At 49.4% G+C, this 23,762-nt stretch overlaps 1 protein-coding gene across 7 annotated transcripts in view; it reads left to right on the top strand.

The window, feature by feature from the left end:
- Positions 1 to 23,762, top strand: part of ush2a (Usher syndrome 2A (autosomal recessive, mild)) — a 1,396,947-nt gene that overhangs the window by 449,334 nt on the left and 923,851 nt on the right. The window lies entirely within an intron of this gene.

The following is a 23,762-nucleotide window of genomic DNA, read 5'->3' on the forward strand; positions in this document are numbered from 1 at the left end:
ATTTACAGCTTCCCTGACCAAAAGCTAACATTTGGCCTAGATTTTGCGGTCAGCAGCGAATGAACAGCGCTAGCCATTCATTACACTTACACTTGCCCAAAGACTTTCTGTGGGCTTTTGCACTGTGACTTGCAGTTATCAGAGAGCCAAAACAGCGCGATGCCTTCTACAGGAGATCTGGGACCTGTGTGAACAAGCAATGGTGTGTCTCATAGAGTTTAGAGTCATAGGGCTAGATTTTCAGTTTAGGCAGTTTTGGGGCGCTAGCTTTAGCGCCCGCCCGAAGTTAGCGCCCGCCCCAAAGTAGCGCCCCGTTGCCGGGAATTCAGTGGCTTCGCCCTAAGAGGTTGGTGGAGCGCTAAAAGAGGCGTTCCACTACTCTCTTTAGGCGCTAAGCCGGCGGTCCAGAGGGATAGCGCCCAGGCGGGGCGCAGCACGGGTGCGGTCATTTTTGCACTGACAGCAGACCCCGTGGTGCCGACCAGCTCTTAAAGGGGGAAGGGACGAATTAGTCTGCTGCCACGCCCTGCACACTGCAGCCTTGCAAAGAGGCCTCAACACTACTGCTCAGCCCCAGGGAGTCATGGCAACGCCAGAGAAGGCCCGTCAGCGTGCCCTGCGCTTCTCAGAGGGTGATCTGGACATCATGCTCACAGCTCTGGAGGTGAGGCGCAAGATCTTGTTTCCAGACAGTGGGAGGAATCCAACCCACCACGACTACACCAAAGCCTGGAAGCAGATCGCCCAGAGGGTGACATTCACCGGCGAGGCCCCCAGGACCCACACACAATGCCGTAAGAAGTACAACGATCTGACCAGGATTGTGAGGGTGAGTAGCCTTTCCAGTCTCCTCCTCATTCTTGCATGTACACCTGACATGATGGGCAAAGGGACCTGAAAGTCCTTTTGGCCAGCCCTCAGCCAGCAGCATTGGGACAGTCATGAGCATCAAATGGCCATTCGGCACTCTACACTTTGGCCAAGCTATTCCACCATGGGAGGCAGTGCACACTACATCAGGGCTTCACTCTGTCCAAGCTATTCCACCATGGGAGGCAGTGCACACTACATCAGGGCTTCACTCTGTCCAAGCTATTCCACCATGGGAGGCAGTGCACACTACATCAGGGCTTCACTCTGTCCAAGCTATTCCACCATGGGAGGCAGTGCACACTACATCAGGGCTTCACTCTGTCCAAGCTATTCCACCATGGGAGGCAGTGCACACTACATCAGGGCTTCACTGCGCCCTTACAGCCCGTCCTTTCTCTTGCAGGCTAAAGTAGCGTTTAATCGCCAGGCCCGTGCCAGGGGTGGCCGCGCCAAGCTGCAGAAGCTCACTCGGCTGGAGGAGCGCGTGTGTGTGCTCATGGGAGCACGTGTGATTGTCCCCACAGCGTGCGGTGTATCCGACCCTCCACTGCCCGGCAATGGTAAGGACCTCGCCTTTTGGCCCTCTCGCGTCGCACTGGCCCATCCGAGCTACCTCCTTTGCCACTGTCCCACCAATGCGCTGAATCCCACCAGTCCTAACTCCCTCGCTGACGCCGTCTCCTCACTCTGAAGCTACTCTTGTGCATTCCTGCTTTCAGCTGGTGACGACCAGGACCCTGAGGCTGCCAGTGACAGCACCTCCAACCAGGAGGAGGAGGAGGAGCAAGCCGGACCTTCGGGGGAACAGTCACGTCCCGCAGGAGAGGAGGAAATGCTCGACACCTCCTCACTGGACGAGTGCCTGGAGGAACTGTCGCAGGGCAATGCAGCTTCTGGGACCAGTGGCGTCCAGCCACCCAGCAGCCGTGCGCGTGGCCCGCGGCCTTCCCCCCAAAGGGGGGAAGGATCAGAGGGGAGTGCTGCTGCTCGGCACACTCGCCGTCACCAACGCGGCAAGGGTCCCCTAGTTCGGCCCCCTCCTCCCCAGCGGGAGAGTCGCGACTCCAGTCCGGACACCTTCACTTCGGAGGAGGTGCGGAAGCTCGATCAGATGGCCGACGACTCGGACCGGCGCCACACGGAGCTCATGAGCGTGGTGGGGCGCATGCCTGAGGCCATCGAGTCGCTGGCGACCAGTGTGCGCGAGTTCGGGGCAGCAACTGCCGCGACTGGCCGCATGCTAACTGATGCCGTCAAGACCCTGGCGGATGTGATGCGCGCGCACACCAGGACCAGAGGGCCACTCACTGCTGCCACACGCGCTGTCTCAGGCAGGCATCGCCAGGGCAGGCGCCGCGCTGGACCATCCCAGCAAGCCGGCCGTCGGCTGATTGCTGCGGATCCTGCAGTGCGGGCCCGGCCGAGTGCCACCGCGCCACAGCACCAGCCAGCGCATCCCAGACGCCAGCTGGCCCACATTGCACCATCCGTCGCCGCCATTCCCCCTCTGGGGCGTCAAGGGCAAGCGGCTGCAGCTGATGGTGGCCAGGCTCAGGCGCGCCACTCAGGAGACGGCCCCTCGAGGCCCAAACGCCGTGTAGGCCGCCCCCCAGCGGCATCTGGCGGAAGGGCATCTGAGCCTCAGGCGCCTTCCCCCAGCCTCGCAGCAGCCACTGGGCAGAGCTTGCGAAGGAGCAGCAGGCAGGGCAGGGGAGGCAAAATGCTGGCCAAGGTCTCGCCCTCGCGGGCCACTCAGTAGAGGGTGTGGCCAGCTTTCCTTTAATATGGCGGTGGCCATCTTTATTTTGCCCATGGTTGTGCTTTTGGAGGGCTTTTTTTTTGCGTTAGGCCGACGTTGAGGCCCGGTTTCAATAAAGGTGGAGTGGCTCCTCCCCAGTTTGTGGGAGTGAGTCGTTTGTTGGGCTTTTTGTGGGGCCCGTTTATTGTTTTTGGGGATTCATGTGGGAAGGGCTTTTCATTTTTGTTTAATAAAAAATTATCTTTATTCATGCAGTCTCCATGGTTGTTCTTCTTAGTGTTTGTTGGCTTCGCCGGCTGAGGGCTTGCGGAGCGGCTGCATTCATCTTCCCTCATGGCCCCTGGCCATTCCCTGACAGGGGGCTTAGAAGTACCGTGTAATAAGGTGGCGTCGTGCGGCCCTTGGCCCTGGTCGCTCCCTCCTGGGAACGTACTCCTGCTCCTCCTCCTCCTCCTCCTCCTCCTCCTCATGCTCCTCCTGCTCCTCCTCCTGAGGTGCTGGTCCAACGTCAGGTGGCAGTGCCTGAGTCCTGCGGATAGCCAGGTTGTGTAGCATGCAGCAAACCACCACAAATTGGGAGACCCGGTCCGGCGAATACTGGAGAGCTCCTCCGGAGCGATCAAGGCAGCGGAACCGCTGCTTGAGGACCCCAATAGTTAGCTCGATGATGTTGCGGGTGGTTTGATGGCTCTCGTTGTAGGCCTCTTCAGCAGCGGTCCTGGGCGCGCGGAGCGGGGTCATGAGCCAGGTGCACAAAGGATAGCCTTTGTCCCCGAGTAGCCATCCTCTTGGGGGAGGCTGTGCCTGGAACATGTCATGCACAGTACTCTGCCGCAGGATAAAGGCATCGTGGCTGCTGCCTGGGAAGCTGGCATTGACTGCCATGATGCGCTGCTTGTGGTCACAGACCAGCTGCACATTCAGAGAATGGTAGCCCTTCCTGTTGCGATACTGCTCGCCATGCTCCAGAGGGGCCCGCAAAGCCACATGCGTACAGTCAATGGCGCCCTGCACCAAGGGGAATTCCCCGAGTCTGGAAAATCCCAATGCGCGCTGATGCTGGCTCTCCAGGGCCATGGGGAAGGAGATGAATTGGCTTCTCCTTCTGAACAGTGCTTCGGTCACCTGGCGGATGCAGCGATGCGCGCCGTACTGGGAGATGTTTGCTATGTCCCCAGCAGCGTATTGGAAGGAGCCGGTGGCATAGAAGTTCAATGCCACCGTCACCTTCACTTCCACCGACAGAGACGTCCTGCACCTGAGCTTTGGCCGCAGATCTCGGCGAAGCAGGTGGCAGATCTCTGCAATCACCCCCTTCCGGAATCGGAGCCTTTTAACACATCGCGCGGCACTCATGTTTAGGTAGGAGCGCTGCTGGCGGTATAGCCTGACTGGGTAAGGCCTACGTGGCCGACGCCTGTAGCCCCCTCTGCCTCTAGCCAGGGCTGCCCCTCTCACAATACGTCTGCGAGCCCTACGGACATGGAGCTGCAGCTCCGCGTTGGCACCCCATGCAACCCCCATCAAATCCTGGCAAACACTCTAATTTCCAAATGGCCACTTGCAGCGCTGTTGCCTGAGTCCAAAAATACCTGGCTCTTGCTGCTTGAAACCAGTTAGCTATCCTCCTTGTTGTGTCTCCAGAAATGCGTTGCACAAGACTGTTTTCTGAAATAATGGATGGCCTTTATACTGGAGAGGACGTTCCCTTTAATTAGCGCCCCCCGGGGCCCGCGCTGGTTGTGTTGCGTTCCTTTTTCCAAACGCTCCGGCCGCCCGCCGCACAATGGGGCGGTCCGACTGAAGTTTGGAATCGGGGCGGCCAAAGGGCGTTGCACGAGGATGTGACGTCATTTTCTGCGCGCGCATCCGGGCGGGCGCTAAACTTTGCGCCGGCGCTAACGGGCAACTTAATTTGGGGCGGGGCGCAAACTGCGCTGCGCCCGGGCGCTACACGCATAGCGCCCGGAAATCACTTCTCTTAAGGCGCTAACTGCTGGCGCAAGCGACTGAAAATCTAGCCCATAGAGTTTTACAGCACAGAAAGAGGCCCTTCGGCCCATCGTGTCTGCGCCGCCCATCCATCCCTGTCCAGTCTAATCCCATTTTCCAGCATTTGGTCCATAGCCTTGTATGCAATGGCATTTCAAGTGCTCATCCAAATGCTTCTTGAATGTTGTGAGGGTTCCTGCCTCTACCACCCTTTCAGGCATTGAGTTCCACATTCCAACCACCCTCTGGGTGAAGAAGTTCCTCCTCAAATCCCCTCTAAATCTCCTGCCCCTTACCCTGAATCTATGCCCCTTTGTTATTGACCCCCCTACTAAGGGGAAAAGTTCCTCTTTATCTACCCTATCTATGCCCCTCATCATTTTGTACACCTCAATCAGGTCCCCCCTCAGCCTTCTTTGCTCCAAGGAAAACAACCCCAGCCTGTCCAGCCTCTCTTCATAGCTGAGGCGCTCCATCCCAGGTAACATCCTGGTGAATCTTCTCTGCACCCTCTCCAAAGCAATCACATCCTTCCTATAGTGAGAGACGACCAGAACTGCACACAGTACTCCAGCTGTGGCCTCACCAGCGTTTTGTACAGCTCCATCATAACCTCCCTGCTCTTATATTCTATGCCTCGGCTAATGAAGGCAAGTATCCCATATGCCTTTTTAACCACCTTATCTACCTGTTCCGCTGCCTTCAGGGATCTATGTACATGTACACCAAGGTCCCTCTGACCCTCTGTACTTCCTAGGGTCCTACCACTCATTGTGTATTCCCTTGCCTTATTTGTCCGTCCAAAATGCATCACCTCGCACTTTTCAGGGTTAAATTCCATTTGCCACTTTTCCGCCCATCTGACCAACCCGTTTATATCCTCCTGTAGCCTGAGGCTTTCCTCCTCGCAATTTACCACCCCACCAATTTTCGTGTCATCTGTGAACTTACTGATCATACCTTTTACATTCTCATCCAAATCATTTATGTAGATCACAAACAACAAGGGACCCAGCACCGATCCCTGAGGTACCCCACTGGACACAGGCTTCCAGTCACAAAAGCAACCTTTGACCATCACCCTCTGCCTCCTGCCACTCAGCCAGTTTAGGATCCAACGCGCCAAGGCACCCTGGATCCCATGGGCTCTTACCTTCTTGACCAGTCTCCTATGCGGGACTTTGTCAAAAGCTTTACTGAAGTCCATGTAAACCACATCCACAGCATTTCCCTCATCCACCCCCCAGTCACCCCCTCGAAAAATTCAATCAGAGTTGTCAGACATGATTTACCCTTGACAAAGCCATGCTGACTATCCCCGATTAATCCTTGCCTCTCCAAGTGGAGACTAATTTTGTCCCTCAGAATTTTTTCCAATAATTTCCCTACCACAGATGTTAGGCTCACTGGCCTGTAATTCCCTGGTTTATCCCTGCTACCCTTCTTGAATAATGGTACTACGTTAGCTGTTCTCCAGTCCTCTGGTACATCCCCTGTGGCCAGAGAGGTTCTGAAAATTTGTGTCAGAGCCCCTGCAATCTCCTCCTTTGCCTCCCACAGCAGCCTGGGATACATCTCATCTGGGCCTGGGGATTTATCCACTTTTTGGCCTGCTAAAACCGCTAGCACCTCCTCCCTCTCGATGCTAATATGTTCAAGTATGTCACAGTCCCCTTGCCCGATTTCTATGTCTGCATCGTCTTTCTCCATAGTGAACACAGATGCAAAAAATTCATTTAAAACCCCGCCTACCTCATCTGGCTCTACACACAGATTGCCACTTTGGTCCCTAATGGGCCCTACCCTTTCTCTGGTTATCCTCTTGCCCTTAATATACTTATAAAACATCTTAGGATTTCCCTTTATTTTGCTCGCCAGTGTTATTTCATGGCCCCTCCTCGCCCTCCTAATTTCTTTTTTAAGTACGCCCCTGCACTTTTTATACTCCTCTAGGGCTTCTTCCGTCTTTAGTCTTTTGTAACTGCCAAAAGCCCCCCTTTTATTCCTAATGCATTTTTGTATATCCCTTGTCATCCAAGGTTCCCTTTGCTTGTTGGTCCCACCCTTGACCTTTACAGGAATATGTTGGCGTTGTACTCTCTCTATTTCCCTTCTGAAAGTCTCCCACTGTTTTGATGTGGATTTTCCTATAAGTAGCTGCTCCCAGTCCACTTTGGCCAGATCCTGCATTATCATATTAAAATCGGCCTTCCCCCAATTTAGAACCCTTATTTCCGGGCCGTCTTTGTCCTTTTCCATGACCACCTTAAATCTCACCGAATTATGGTCACTGTCGCCAAAATGCTCTCCTACTGACACTTCCACCACTTGCCCGGCTACATTCCCTAGAATTAGGTCCAGTACCGCCCCATCTCTTGTAGGACTTTCTACATGTTGGCTCAAAAAGCTCTCCTGGATGCACTTTAAGAATTCTGCACCCTCTAAGCCTTTCACACTCTGACTATCCCAATTTATATTGGGGAAGTTGAAATCCCCCACTATTATTACCCTATTATTTTCGCACTTTTCTGAGATTTGCCTACATATCTGTTCCTCTATCTCCCACTGACTGTTTGGGGGCCTATAGTACACTCCCAGCAAAGTGCTTGCCCCCTTTTTGTTTTTAAGTTCTACCCATATGGCCTCATTAGAGGAACCCGCTAATATATCATCCCTCCTTACAGCAGTAATTGACTCCTTAATTAATATTGCAACACCCCCTCCCCTTTTACACCCCCCTCTGTCTCGCCTGAAGATTCTATACCCCGGAATATTGAGCTGCCAGTCCTGACCCTCCCTCAACCATGTCACCGTGATAGCAACAATATCGTACTCCCATGTGTTCAACAACAACTTCAGTTCATCCACCTTATTTGCAAGACTCCTTGCATTAAAATAAATACCTTCCAGCCCTGCCATATTCTCTTTTGCCTTCACATATTTGCTCTGCCTTCCCAGCTGACTTGTTTTTCCCTCTGTATTTGGCTGTAAATCACCCCCTACTATAGCTCCACTCTGTACCCCATCCCCCTGCCAAGTTAGTTTAAACCCCCCCCAGCAGTGCTAGCAAACCTCCCCGCAAGGATATTGGTTCCCCTCTGGTTCAGGTGTAAACCGTCCGACTTGTACAAGTCCCACCTTTTCCAGAAGCAGACCCAGTGATCCAGGAAACTAAAGCCCTCCCTCCTGCACCATCCCTTTAGCCATGCATTCATCTGTTCTATCGTCCTATTCCTATACTCACTAGCATGTGGCACCAGGAGTAATCCAGAGATTACAACCCTTGAGGTCCTGCTCCTTAATCCTTCACCTAGCTCCCTAAATTCTTGCTGCAGGACCTCATCCCTCTTTTTACCTATATCGTTGGTACCAATGTGGACCACGACCACTGGCTGTTCACCCTCCCCCTCCAGAATGCCCTGCAGCCGCTCAGTGACATCCTTGACCCTGGCACCAGGGAGGCAACAAACCATCCTGGATTCACGTCTACGGCCACAGAAACGCCTATCTGTTCCCCTTACTATAGAATCCCCTACCATTATTGCTCTCCCACTCTTTTTCCCCCCTTCCTGGGCAGCAGGAGCACCCCCAGTGCCAGGAAGTTGGCTGCTGCTGCCTTCCCCTGGTGAGTCATCCCCCTCAACAGTATCCAAAGCGGTATACTTGTTTGAAAGGGGGATGTCCGCAGGGGTTCCCTGCACTACCTGCCTGCCTTTGTTGCTCCGCCTGATGGTCACCCCCTGTGCTGCCCTACCCTGAGGCGTGAACAACTCGCTAAACGTGCTATCCACGAGCCTCTCAGCATCGCGCATGCTCCAAAATTCATCCACCCGCAGCTCGAGCGCCGCAATGCGGTCTACAAGTAGCTGCAGCTGGATGCATTTCCCGCACACATGGTCGTCAGGGACACTGGCAGCATCCTCCTTAAGCAATCAAATTTAAGAGTCCTTACTGAGACACGCAGAATCAAAACTAGGAAGTGTAAGAATATTTAATTCACTTCCAAATCATTTACAGAAAGCATAATGGAGGGAAATATAGGATTAAGAAAGAGACAGAAAAAAAGTTTTTAAAACATTTTTTATTTAATTTTTATTTTAAATCTCCAACAATAATTAAAATCTGAAGGAATGCGATTCCACACTTTTAAAAGTAAAGTTTCAGTGCCAGAGAGGTTGTTTGGCAATAATTAAGTTGTTAAACATTCAGTTACACTTGAATGGACATGCCCTAACTTTTTCTGCCATGCTTAGTGGTTATCAAGTGGGTAAGGGCACTGAGAGCAGCAAGGGCACAGAATGTACTCTGGGTGGGGGACTTCAATGTCCATCACCAAGAGTGGCTGGGTAGCACCACTACTGACCGAGCTGGCCGAGTCCTGAAGGACATAGTTGCCAGTCTGGGCCTGCGACAGGTGGTGAGAGAACCAACACGAGGGAATAACCTACTTGACCTTGTCCTCACCAATCTACCTGTCGCAGATGCATCTGTCCATGACAGTATTGGCAGCAGTGACCACCGCACAGTCATTGTGGACACAAAGTCCCATCTTCACACTGAGGACACCCTCTATTGTGTTGTGTGGCACTACCACCGTGCTAAATGGGATAGATTCAGAACAGATCTAGCAGCTCAGAACTGGGCATCCATGAGGCACTGTTGGCCATCAGCAGCAGAATTGTATTTCACCACAATCTGTAATCTCATGGCCCGGCATATCCCTCACTCTACCATTACCATCAAGCCAGGGGACCAACACTGGTTCAATGAGGATTGTAGAAGAGCATGCCAGGAGCAGCACCAGGCGTACCTAAAAATGAGGTGCTAACCTGAGAAAGCTGCAACACAGGACTACATGCATGCTAAAAAGTAGAAGCAGCATACTATAGACAGGGCTAAGCGATCCCACAATCAACGGATCAGATCAAAGCTGTGCAGTCCTGCCACATCCAGCGGTGAACCATTAAACAACTAACGGGATGAGGAGGCTCCTGCAGCAATGTCCTGGGGCTGTGATGATGAAAAATATCGCAACTTCACTCCCTTCCATATATGTGAATGCCAAGTTTCTCGGTGAGATACTGTTATAGTGCAGGTTCTGGAAGAGTAGGGCAATGGAGCCAGCAACTTCCTGATTTCTGCGTTTAACTGTGCATGTGCAGACAGCAGAAGTTGCTGTCCGATTTACTCCATTATAACCCCATGCTCCATGATGGTGGAGCCCAGCAGGTGAGTGCAAAAGACAAGGCTGAAGCGTTTGCAACCATCTTCAGCCGAGTGGATAATCCATATCGGTCTACTCCTGAAGTCCCCACCATCACAGAAGCCAGTCTTCAGCCAATTCGATTCACTCCACGTGATATTAAGAAATGGCTGAGCGCACTGGATACAGCAAAGGCTATGGGCCCCGACAACATCCCGGCTATCGTGCTGAAGATTTGTGCTCCAGAACTAGCCGTGCCTCTAGCCAAGCTGTTCCAGTACAGCTACAACACTGGCATCTATCCGACAATGTGGAAAACTGCCCAGGTATGTCCTGTCCACAAAAAGCAGGACAAATCCAATCCAGTCAATTACCATCCCATCAGTCTCACAATCATCAGCAAAGTGATGGAAGGTGTCATCGACAGTGCTATCAAGCGGCACTTACCAATAATCTGCTCACTGATGCTCAGTTTGGGTTCCGGCAAGACCACTCAGCTCCCGACCTCATTACAGCCTTGGTCCAAACATGGACAAAGGAGCTGAATTCCAGAGGTGAGGTGAGAGTGACTGTCCTTGACATCAAGGCAGCATTTGACTGAGTGTGGCATCAAGGAGTCCTAGTAAAACTGAAGTCAATGGGAATTGGGGGGGAAAACTCTCCAGTGGCTGGAGTCATACCTAGCACAAAGGAAGATGGTTGTGGTGATTGAAGGTCAATCATCACAGCCCCAGGACATTGCTGCAGGAGTTCCTCAGGGCAGTGTCCTAGGCCCAACCATCTTCAGCTGCTTCATCAATGACCTTTCCTCCAACATAACGTCAGAAATGGGGATGTTCACTGATGACTGCACAGTGATCAGTGCCACTCACAACTCTTCAGACAATGAAGCAGTCCATGCCCGCATGCAACAAGACCTAGACGACATTCAGGCTTGGGCTGATAAGTGGCAGGTAACATTTGCGCCACAGAAGTGCCAGGCAATGACTATCTCCAACAAGCGAGAGTCTAACCACCTCCCCTTGACATTCAATGGCATTACCATCGCCGAATCCCCTACCATCAACATTCTGGAGGTCACCATTGACCAGAAACTTAACTGGACCAGCCACATAAACACTGTGGCAACAAGAGCAGGTCAGAGGCTAGGTATTCTGCGGCGAGTGTCTCACCTCCTGACTCCCCAAAGCCTTTTCACCATCTACAAGGCACAAGTAAGGAGTGTGATAGAATACTCTCCATGTGCCTGGATGAGTGCAGCTCCAACAACACTCAAGAAGCTCGACGCCACCCGGGACAAAGCAGCCTGCTTGATTGGCACCCCATCCACCACCTTAAACATTCACTCCCTCCACCACCGGCATACCGTGGCTGCAGTGTGTACCATCTACAAGATCAACTGCAGCAACTCACCAAGGCTTCTTTAGCATCACCTTCCAAATGTGCGACCTCTTCCACCTAGAAGGACAAGGGCAGCAGGCGCATGGGAACACCACCACCTCCCAGTTCCCCTCCAAGTCACACACCATCCTGACTTAGAAGTATATCGCCAATCTGTCATCGTCGTTGGGTCAAAATCCTGGAACTCCCTCCCTAACAGCACTGTGGGAGTACCTTCACCACACAGACTGCAGCGGCTCAAGAAGGCGGTTCACCACCACCTTCTCAAGGGGCAGTTAGGGATGGGCAATAAATGCTGGCCTTGCCAGCGCTGCCCACATCCCATAAAAACGAGTTTTTAATAAAAATATCGCAACTTCACTCCCTTCCATATATGTGAATGCCAAGTTTCTCAGTGAGATACTGTTATAGTGCAGGTTCTGGAAGAGTAGGGCAATGGAGCCAGCAACTTCCTGATTTCTGCGTTTAACTGTGCATGTGCAGACAGCAGAAGTTGCTGTCCGATTTACTCCATTATAACGATGAGTGCTGATAGCCTCACCGTTATTTCTACCGCAAAATCCGGGCCAAATTGTTAAAAATAATAGATAAATAGGAGGGAGAGAAAGTCATATAAAACAGTCTCAGGACTCAAGTAATTGTGTGAACGTTACTGTTGTGGCTTACATTATTTGAGCCTCTTGATTTGTTATTTCTTTCTAAACTCATTTTACCTATGTTGTACATAAAGATCTTTCCATGTTGCTGTACAAGACTAGAAATTACTGTTGGTGGTAACAGATAAACACGTCAGATATTCCTATGGTATTCTTCTGTCCACAGGCATTAACCAACTTATTTTAATGAACAATGGAATGTCATGGGAATATCATCCACTAATATTGGCAACAGTCATTTCTAGGCTATGGTGTTTTATGGTAGAATGAATTAGTTTAAAAAGTGTTAAGTAACCTTACATTTTCTGATATCTTTCATTTATTATATCATATGTCGAACAAAAAAAATGTTTTTATATATTGCATTTCCATGCAAAGGGGTATGTTGACACTTTTTTATTTTATTATATTTAAATATCTTGTAAAAATCTCAGATCAGCTTCCTTTGGTGATAGTTTACTGAAGCTAGTTGACAGAGTAAAAATGTTGATATATCTGTAATATAGGATACATTTACCATTGCATGCTCCTGCTTGGAGCTATGTCTGCTGGGAGTACATATTGGAAAATCACGAGCGTGCTGCCCATGATTTTCCAACCATTCATTTTAATGGATGAAAAATTGTGGGGAGTGCACCCACGATTTCCTAATATGAACTTCTGACAATTCAGTCTGTTTTGGATGCTGTGGCCTAAAATTTAATAGTCCCCGAAAAAGGGGCGTGGGGCTTGCGATGCGATAGCAACCCGCGCCCGTTTGGAGGACTGGGCAGCATATAGAATTTGTGCTGTCTGCTAATTAACATGATTGCAGCATTCAGCTAATGCTGAACGCACTACTAAGTGGCTGAATGCTCAGCATGGGGCCCAAGTTCGTGTGAGGCTAGCTCCAATTAAAGCTAGCCTGCACTACTTAAAGGCAGTTTGCACTTCTAAAGGGGAGGTGCCTTCTGACTGCAACAGGTGGTGGAAGTGATTGTGAAGGCTACTATCAGAAAAACAAGACTGAGTAATGGCTCAACAGGCCAGAGAAAGGGCTCCGAGATTCTCAGGTGCAACACTGGAGGTCAGCTCCAGGAGAGAGGTCCTCTTCCCACAGGAGACCAGGAGGCCCTCCATGCAACAGGCGAGAGTGCAATGGGAGCAGATAGCCAGTGTGGCCAATGCTAGCAATATAGCTCGAGGACCTGTGCAGGAAGAAGTTTAATGGCCTCACACACGTGGTCAAGATCAGTGAATTCATCTTCAAATGCCATATACCACCACCTGCAGCACTATCTTCACACACTGCTCAATGCACCGCACTCATATCACTCACCTACCAACAATGTCTGCCAAACACAACTCATACCTCATGTTCATAGCTTCACCTCACCCACACACACTTAACACTGCTGCAAGACTCACACCTACATCTCACAGCTTAAACACACTGTCAGCTATTCAACCATGACAGGTACATCGCTCAAACACATTACACCACACTCACTGACACACTTACCTTCCTCTTGCAGGAAAAGATGGTGCATAACCGCAGACAGCAGAGCTTAACCGGCGGGGGACAGGCTCGCCTGCATCAACTCACCCCCTTGGAGGAGATGGTGTTGGCCATTCTTGGCAGAGGCATGGTTGTGCCCATGGCCAGTATTGGGGCTGAAGGAATTCAAGATGCCAGTATCCTCATACCTAATCCTCTTTCTCACATCCCATTTCCCCCTTATCCCACAATCTCTTCTGATTTATAATCTGCACATGGTGTAAGCATGCAGCTACTGCTTTCCCCTGCTCCACTCACCACAACACTACCCTTGTGCCTTTCAGATGCCCAAGAATTGCAGCCTGCCCAGCCAGTGGTGGAGGAACAAGAGGGAGAGGAGAGTCCAGAAGCAGAAGAAGAAATACCGTCACTCGATTTCACACTCTCAGCCACCAGCTCAGATACTGACACTCCGCGTACCTTAGGGGATAGGTTAGACATTGGATCTACATGTGATCAGACACCGGGCACAAGTGGCCTGCAGCCAGGGCAGGGGGAAAGGGTAGCTCAGGTGCCAGCTCCCCGGAGGGTGAGATTGTACATGAGTTCTGCTGCACAGGCCTCGGGTGAAGACCTCGATGGAGGCGGCCTGCAGTAGAATGTTGATGGGTATGCACAATTAAATGCTTAGTGCATTGGCAGGCCTGCCAGAAAGCCTGAATGCAATGCCAAGGAGCATGGAGTAGTCCAGCTCCAGCCTTGCGTAGGGCTTTGGGCAGAACTTGGAGCCCATCCTTTCCAATGTGGAAGGGCTGGCCAGATCCATTAACGCACTTGTGGGCCCAACCATCATGCAGCGTCTGATGGCTGAAGTCTCAGCTTCTATTGCAGCATAAGCACATATCACCCAATGTCTGAGTGCTGCAATGGAAGCTCAGACAGAATTCATACAAGCACAGACTGCTGCCAGTGTTAAAAGGGGCTTGCAGGGTGTCACAGCAGTTGAGCAGTCTGTACTCCAGCAGATTACTAGGATTGCTCAGGCGCTGCTCCTGGTGAGTGGCAATCGGTCCGTGGAGTCCAACCCTGCTGTACTCTCTCAGGATGACAGCATTCTTACTCCCACCACTGCCATTCCGGCAGTGCCCTTGCTGTTGCCGGTCATCCAGCCAGCCCATGCTGAGGTGGTGCAGTCCGATGCCGGGCCTACTAGGCCCAGAGGTGCTCAAGGTCATCCTGCAAGGCCATCTGCATTCTCCCCCACTGAAAGTCAGCAGCCTTCCACCAGCCATGCAGCAACCACTGGGGTAGTACTGCATAGGAGCACTAGGATAGGAAAAGGCAAGACAGTCACTAAGGGAATGCACAAGGGTGATTAGTTAAATTTTTGATGTAATATTGCATGCATATATGGATAAAGTTTGATTACAAAGTTTGCTATGTGGTGGCTTTTATTTCAGCATTGTGGCCAAGATGACGCTGTGATGGTCAGTAACAGAGGGAAGGTAAGGTGTGGGACTAATGTTGAAAGGGGAAATGGAGTTGCGTTCAAATGAACTGCAGCCGGATAATTCAATCCCGATATCCAAGACAGAAACGGACTGTCTTCGTTGCCTCCTTCCTTCCAGTGCCGCCTCCTCCTATTCTGCCTTCTCCACTTGCGCCTCCTCCTCCTCCTCCTCCTGCTCCTGAGCTGGTGGCCATATCCATGGTGGCAAAGGCTGTGCCCTCATGATGGCCAGGTTGTGGAGGATACAGCAGACCACGACGAATCGTACTGTAGACCTCATCCAGAGTGGTCCAGGCAGCGGAAGCGTTGTTTAAGGATGTCAATGATATTCCTTATGGCGTTTTGTGTGGCAGCATGGCTCTCGTGTAAGCATGCTGCCCACGTGTGGTCGGGTTGCGCAGCGGAGTCATGAGCCAGGTGGTCAAGGGATAGCCCTTGTCGCCCAGTAGCCAACCTCTTGTTTGTCTTGGTGGCTCAAAGGGAACAGCGGACTGGCGCAGAATAAAAGCATCATAACTGCTGCCAGGATACTGGGCATTCACCATCATGATGTGTTGAGCATGGTTGGACACTAACTGCACATTCAGCCAGTGGAAACCTTTCTGGTTGCGGTACATCTCAGTATTTATATACAGTTCCCGCAAAGCCACGTGCGTGTAGTTTATGGCGTCCTGCACCATAGAGAAGTCCGCTATCCTGGCAAAGTCACTTGCACACTCCATCTGCTTCTTTCTGAGAGAGAAGACAATGAAGTCCCCTCTCCTGGCATAAAGAGCTTCTGTCACCTGTCTTATGCAGCTGTGGATGATGAACTGGGAGATGTTACAGATGTCACCTGCTCCAGCCTGGAAAGATTCCAACGTGAAGAAATTCAGGGCCATGGTCACTTTCACAGTCACGGCAGCACTGTCCTTGCGCTGGAGAGAGGCTGCAGGTCTGGTTGCAAGATGTGGCAGAGTTCTGTGAGCACCTCCTTTGTAAATTTGCAGACATCTCAGACACTGCTCCTGGCTCAGGTTGAGGTAAGAGAATTGCTCTTGCAAGACACTAGGTGGGTAAGGCCTCCTGCTGAGAGCCTTTCTCCCGCTCCTCCACCTCCCTCTGCTTGTCCTCTTCAATGCCTCTGCTCTATTACCCTTTCATACTGTAGACCAAGGGGGATAAAAACTAGAGCACCCACGACTTTGAGCAATTAGTCTGACCAGAACCCTTGAATTCAGAAGCAAGGCCTTCTCCACTTGCAGCACCACTCCCTGTCACCTCACCAACTTTAAATAACTCTAAAAAGCTCCAAACACTTTCACAAACTTACACAGAGCCAGTAGAAATCAAAAAGCAAGTTATCTGAAAGTTGTCGATGATCACTTTAAAAAGCACTGGTGGGGGGATCCTTCCTGCTGCTGAATGCATGCTCAACTGTGCAAGGTTAGGAGAGGGCGTTAGCTACAGAGATGATGATGAAAATGGCAGCGCTGGCATCAAATTCTTGACGTCACAATCTGCATACTTACCATACTTCTAGTGCACGCTCCTAATGGCCGCCCCACCGTCCTCACCAAGATAGCGTCCAGCGTGGCCTGCAGCGGAAGTGTGTGTGTGCTGCTCGGAAGCCATTTTGGTCCCAGTTCGGCACCCGTAGCGCTGGGCGCTATGGAACGGAATTTCTAGGTCTGTATGTTTACTGACCCCCATACTCACTCCTGTACTTTTGAAGGGCCATCTTCTGTCAACAGACTTAAAATAGATCCATGGAAATACTTCTCTGTGCAGCTTGAAGGTAAAGTGAAGTCAACATACCTACTCCAAGTAAAATACCAATTCAGAAACTCAATTAGAGATGTAATTCTCCAGTAAGAAAATTGACACAAACTGCTGAAGATCTGTCGTATAGACACGCTATAGATTTCAATGTCTTTCATCTGTTAGTTGTATAAAGGTTAGTATGATATTAAAAGGGTAGTGTAGTTAATCTAGAATATTTTATCAAATTGGTAAAAGACTCAACAATGCTGTCATTTTGGAGTGCAGGAAGAAATGTTTAGTTGGTCAATTTAAAATACACAAGAGAAAAATGTGACACCTGTCAATAGTGTTTAAGTTAAAAAATTGTATTTAAAATGAATACTCCCAAAATTATTGCTTGGAATTACATAACAAGTGTTTGTGCTTCAGAAGAAAAAAGTGGGGCTGGCTGGTGTTTTGCTGCAGGTGGAAGTTTAATGATATTGCAGTGAATTCTATGATGCACACGTGCAGCAACTTCACAGACACAAAATGGTGTTCATAATACAGCAGTGAGTTCTATGAATTGGCTAGATACACTTTGATGAGATAGCATTCAATAAAATGCTCATTAATTTCATCATTAGCAAGGGTGTGCAAAGAACCGAACCAATTCCTGTGTCATGCCCAATTAACATCCCATGGTGGAAATCCCATTAGTATTGTTGAATTCACTAATGGGAAAACTAATGGGCATGCTACCTGGGGACATTAATTGGCCATGACACTAGTTCTGGTTTTAATTACTGGACTAGACTAATGTAATGTAATGGGTGTTTGTCAAATAGTAAAGTAGTAAATTTGTAATATAAATGCTAGCAACAGATTATAACTTCCTAATTTATACCCATACATGTTTCCATACCACAATTTTTTATGTATCAGACTTTTACTAACATATTATCTGAAGTAGATGCCTCTGTCTGGATCAGATGGAATGAATTGATTGCTTTGTGTGATGGAAACATAAGATAGATTCTCCAATCAGGGTCACCCTATTTTTTGGGTATAAATCCAGTGAACCCAATTAGAAATTTGGGCAGAGACCTGTAATGCTGACTCTCTGACCACTTTTTACCACATCTGATTTTGTGCAGAAAGTACCACCCCTCCTCCCATTTGTATGTCGATAATTGCAAATTACATCATGACAGGCTATTTCCACCTGAATAACACTGTTACCATTACTTGCCCATTTAAACTGGGCATCGAGGTTTGTTAGGTGCTGAGCTGTATATAGAAATCACTTTATAAAGCCCAGCAAAAAGGCCTTTTCTCAACCATTTTACTTTTTTTGTCACTTACGTTTTGTAGGATTCTTGTGGCAATTGCTGTGCTGCTGCCTTTTTTCAAACAGCGGCAAGAGTACCACAATTGGTTTCCTCACAGAAATCTCAGGTCAGACTGCACCAGGGGCACTGAGCACCCACCCGCTGGGACTCCCACACCAGAATCTACAAACGGAAGCACACATATCTACATTTGTCAGAGGAGCAGTGCCTGAGGAGGCTGCAATTTACAAAAGATGCTGTGATTGACCCGTAGCTAAGCTCTTCCACAAGAACAGCACTGCCAGTGGCTCGCAAGGTCACAACTCCCGTGAACTGTTATTTTTCAGGATTGTTTCAGGCTTCCATTGGGGGCATCAGCAACCTAACGTGTCAACCTTGGCTCAGTGGTAGTCCTCTCACCTCCAAGTGAGAAGGTTGTAGCTTCAAGCCTCACTACAGAGACTTGAGCACATAATTTCTTTTGGCAGTTCAGTGCAGTACTGAGGGAATCTTCTTCTTCTTCTTAGGCAGTCCATCGGAACCGAGGGTGACTTGCTTCCACACTAAAAATGAGTTCTCAGGTGACGGATGAGTCCAATGCAGGACCTACAGTCTTTGTCGCAGGTGGGGCAGACGGTGGTGGAAGGAGCGGGCGGGTGGGTGGGGTGCTTGGGTTGATGTGCACTCCTTCTGCTTGGCTTCCACTTGCTCCCGGCGAAGAGACTCGAGCTGTTTGGCACCTTCCCAGATGCTTCTCCTCCACTTTGTGCGATCTTGGGCCAGGGATTGCCAGGTGTCGGTGGGAATGTTGCACTTTTTCAAGGAGGCTTTGAGGGTGTCCTTGAAGCATTTCCTCTGCCCACCTGGGGCTCTCTTGCCGTGTTGGAGCTCCGAGTAGATCGCTTGGTTTGGGAGTCTCGCATCGGGTATGCAGACGATGTGGCCCGTCCATCGGAGCTGATCGAGCGTAGTCAAGGCTTCAATGCTGGGGATGTTGGCCTGAACGAGAACACTGACATTGGTGCGCCTATCCTGCTAATGGATTTGCAGGATCTTGCGAAGGCAGCGTTGGTGGTACCTCTCCAGTGCTTTGAGGTGCCTGCTGTACATGGTCCATGTCTCTGAAGCATACAGGAGGGCAGGTATCACTAGACCATGAGCTTGGTGCTGGGTTTGAGGTCCTGGTCTTCAAACATTCTCTTCCTCAGGCGACCGAAGGCTGCACTGGCACACTGAAGGTGGTGTTGGACTTTGTCATCAACGTCTGCCCTTGTTGACAGTAGGATCCCGAGGTATGGAAAGTGGTCCACGTTGTCCAAGGCCTCGTCATGGATTTTGATAATCGGGGAGCAGTACTGTGTGGCGGGGGCAGGTTGGTAGAAGACCTTTGTCTTATGGATGTTTAGTGTAAGGCCCATGCTCTCGTATGCTTCGGTGAAGGTGTTAATGATGGTTTGGAGTTTGGCCTCAGAGTGTTCGCAGACGCAAGCATTGTCTGCATACTGTAATTCGATGACAGAGGCTGGGATGACCTTGGATCTGGACTGGAGGTGACGGAGGTTGAATAGTTTCCCGTTTGTTCTGTAGATTAGCTCCACTCCAGCGGGGAGCTTACTGAGGGTGAGATGGAGCATTGCAGCCAGGAAGAGCATTGCAGCCAGGAAGAGCGTTGGTGCGATGACACAGCCTTGCTTGACCCCGGTCCATACATGAATTGGGTCTGTGGTGGATCCATTGGTCAGGATCACGGCTTGCATGTCGTCGTGAAGCAGGCGGAGGATGGTGACCAACTTTTGAGGGCAGCCGAATTTGAGGAGGGCACTCCATAATCCCTCACGGTTTTCGATGTCGAAGGCCTTTGTGAGGTCAAAGAAGGCCATATACAGCGGTTGGTGCTGTTCCCTGCATTTCTTTTGTAATTGACACGCGATGAAAATGATGTACATTGTGCCCTTCAGTGGGCGGAATCTGCATTGCGACTCTGGGAGGAGCTCTTCAGCCACTGGGAGAAGGCGATTGAGAAGGATTCTTGCGATGACTTTCCCTGTGGCAGACAGCAGGGAGACTCCTCTGTAATTACCGTAATCGGACTTGTCACCTTTCTTGAAGATTGTCATGATTACGGCGTCTCTGAGATCTCCTGGCATGCTCTCCTCCTTCCAAATAAGAGAAAGGAGTTCATGTATTCGCGCCAGTAGTGCTTCTCCACCATGTTTTAGCGCCTCGGCAGGGATTCCATCTGCTCCTGAGGCCGTGTTGTTCTTCAGTTGTCGGATGGTCTTTTCAACCTCATGCCAGGCTGGGGTTGTGCTGAGGTGGTGGCGGGTGGCATGCTTCGGGATGGAGTTGCGTACTTTACTGTCAGAGGCTGTACTGTACTTTAAGTTATGACATTAATCTACAACCCTATCTGCCCTCTCATTAGATGAAAAAGTTCCCATGGTACTATTTGAAGAACAGCAGAAGAGTTTTTCTGGTGCCCTGGCTAGCATTCATCCCTCAATATCACTAAAACAGATTATCTGGTCATTTATTTCATTGCTGTTTGTGGGACCTTGCTGGATACAATTGGCTCCCTACATTATAACAATGACTACACTTTATACTTACTTCATTAAATGTGAAGTGCTTTAGGACATCCTGAGATCATGAAAGGCACTACATGCATGCAAGTTCTTGCTTTCTTCTTTCTAGAAGCCAATCAGCTGTCCACAGGTGTGTCAAGCAAGTAACCAATGCCTTATTCGCTCGAACGATCAATTTAAATCTCCTACCCCATGAACAACTAACAACAGCATGGAAAACTTCGCAATTTAATAGAGTGACTGGATTCCATAATACTGACACCTATATATCAAGTGGTATCACTCTTGGCTCTGTCAGATGGTTGTAGGATTATGGTCCCACTCAAGGACTTGAGCACATAATCTAGGCTGACAGTTCAGTACAGTACTGAGAAAGTGCTGCATTGTCTTTTGGATGAAAGATTAAATCAAGAGCCATGGCGTGTGACATCAGTACATTATCCCAGCACACCAGTTTAGCAAAGGTATAATGAGGTTCATTCATCCACCAGAGTAATCACTTAACACACTATTGGCATGTTGAAGCAACACTTCAGGTACCTGGATAGAATTATAGGATACTAGCTGGGGGTGCCCGGCGTTGCCAGCGCAATTTTGGGCCGCGCGGTCTCCCTGCCCATGTCTGTCCCTCCCTCTCCCCCTCTCCTCTCCCTCCCCCTCTCTCTGTCCCTCCGTCCCCTCTCGCTGCCTAGCGCCTGAGGCCCGGTGCCGTTGTGATACCGGCCGTGCGGGGCCTAGCGCTTCAGGCCTGGCCAGGCTCTCGGGCCGAGACGGACCCCAGCTGAGCTCCCCCATGGGTGGCGCGGTTGACGGCTGGCCGCTGCTGCTCCCTCGCCCACTGTGTGTAAACTGACCTGCCGCTCCCGGAGTCGCAATGTGGGGGTTTGTTTGGCTGGTGCTGTGGCTGTGGGGATGAAAAAAATGGCGGTGAAGTTTCGGGAGACTGGAGTATTAGGTCCCGCCCATGATGCAGCGATTGGTCAACCATCAGGTCACTGAACTGTAGGATTGGTGAACCAGCACGTCACTCAACGCTAATGAGAGGTAGGATTGGTCAAGCGCTAATGAGCGGAGTTTTGAGGATTTTTGAACGTTTTTTGTATACTGTCCGAACAATTTTTGTCTGACCAAAAAGTAAATACACCTATGAGACTCCCCTAATGATAAGCTTTGTTTTGATATAACATGCGTGTAGGTACGCTCTATAACTTTTGATTGTATAGCCGGACAGACAGACAGACAAACAGACAGAGAGACAAACTCTTTTTTATTTATATATATATATATAGATAGATACAGCACAGAAACAGGCCATTCAGTCCAACCAGTCCATGCCGGCATTTATGCTCCACACGAGCCCCCTCCCATCTTTCCTCATCTAAATCTATCAGCATAACCCTCTATTCCCTTTTACCTCATATGCTTGTCTAGCCTCCCCTTAAATGCATCTATACTATTTGCTTCAACCACTCCCTGTGGTAGCGAGTTCCACATTCTCACCACTCTTTGGGTAAAGAAGTTTCTTCTGAATTCACTATTGGATTTCTTGGTGACAATCTTATATTGATGGCCTTTAGTTATGCTCTTCCCCACAAGTGGAAACATTCTCTCTGTATCCACTGTATCACAATTTTTCATAATTTTAAGGACCTCTATTAGGTCACCCCTCAACTTTTTTTTTTCAAGAGAAAAGAGACCCTAGAACTGGGGCAATACCGCCTAACTAGGGTTTCAAAGGAACAGGAGTAGGCCATTCAGCCCCTCGAGCCTGTTCCGCTATTCAATGAGATCATGGTTGATCTGTGACCTAACTCCATATACCTGCCTTTGGCTCATATCCCTTAATATCCTTGGTTAACAAAAAGCTATCAATCTCCGATTTAAAATTAACAATTGATCTAGCATCAATTGCTGTTTGTGGTAGAGTTCTACCACCCTTTGTGTGTGAAAGGTCTGGCTCTAATTTTTAGACTATGCCCCCTAGTCCTAGAATCCCCAACCAGCGGAAATAGTTTTTCTCTATCTACCCTATCTGTTCCTCTTAATATCCTGAAAACTTCGATCAGATCACCCCTTAACCTTCTAAATTCTAGGGAATACAACCCTAATTTGTGTAATCTCTCCTTGTAACTTAACCTTTGAAGTCCAGGTATCATTCTGGTAAACCTACGCTGCACTCCCTCTAAGGCCAATCTATCCTCCCTAAGGTGTGGTGCCCAGAACTGCCCACAGTACTCCAGGTGTGGTCTAACCAGGGCTTTGTAAAGCTGTAGCATAACTTCTACCCCCTTGTATTCTAGTCCTCTTAAATACAAGAGGGTAGAAGTTAGCCTTTTTGATTATTTTCTGTACCTGTGCATGACATTTTAATGATCTATGTACCTGAACCCCCCAACTCTCTTTGGACATCCACTGTTTTTAGCTTTTTACCATTTAGAAAGAACCCTGTTTTATCCTTTTTAGGTCCAAAGTGGATGACCTCACATTTGTTTACATTAAAATCCATTTGCCACAGTTTTGCCCATTCACTTAATCTATCAATATCCCTTTGTATTTTTATGCTTTCATCTACACTGCCTACAATGCCGCCTATCTTTGTGTCATCGGAAATTTGGAAATATGACTTTCTATGCCATCATCTAAGTCGTTAATAAATATTGTGAACAGTTGAGGCCCCAACACAGATCCCTACGGGACACCACTAGTCACATCCTGCCAATTTGGGTACTTACCCATTATCCCTACTCTCTGCCTCCTGCCGCTCAGCCAATTTCCTAACCAGGTCAACAATTTGCCCTCAACTCCGTGGGTTTCTGCCTTAGTTAACAATCTCTTATGTGGGACTTTATCAAATGCCTCTGGAAGTCCATATAAATAACATCTATAGACATTCAACTGTCCACTACTTTAGTCACCTCTTCAAAAAATTCAATTAGGTTTGTCAGGCATGACCTACCTTTCACAAATCCATGCTGGCTCCCTCTGATCAACTGAAAATTTTTGAGGTGTTCAGTCACTCTATCCTTAATTATAGACTCTAGTAATTTACCAACAACAGATGTTCGGCTAACAGGTCTATAATTCCCTGGTTTCCCTCTCTCGCCATTCTTAAAAAGCGGAGTGACATGCACAATTTTCCAATCTAAAGGGATGGTTCCTGAATCTAGAGAACTTTGGAAGATTACCGTTAATGCATCTGCAATGTGCTCACCTACTTCCTTTAAAACCTTGGGATGGAAGCCATCAGGCCCTA

The sequence above is a fragment of the Somniosus microcephalus genome, chromosome 3 (assembly GCF_052327205.1).
Source record: "Somniosus microcephalus isolate GS21.2 chromosome 3, FLI_Smic_1.0, whole genome shotgun sequence".
Classification (NCBI taxonomy): domain Eukaryota; kingdom Metazoa; phylum Chordata; class Chondrichthyes; order Squaliformes; family Somniosidae; genus Somniosus; species Somniosus microcephalus.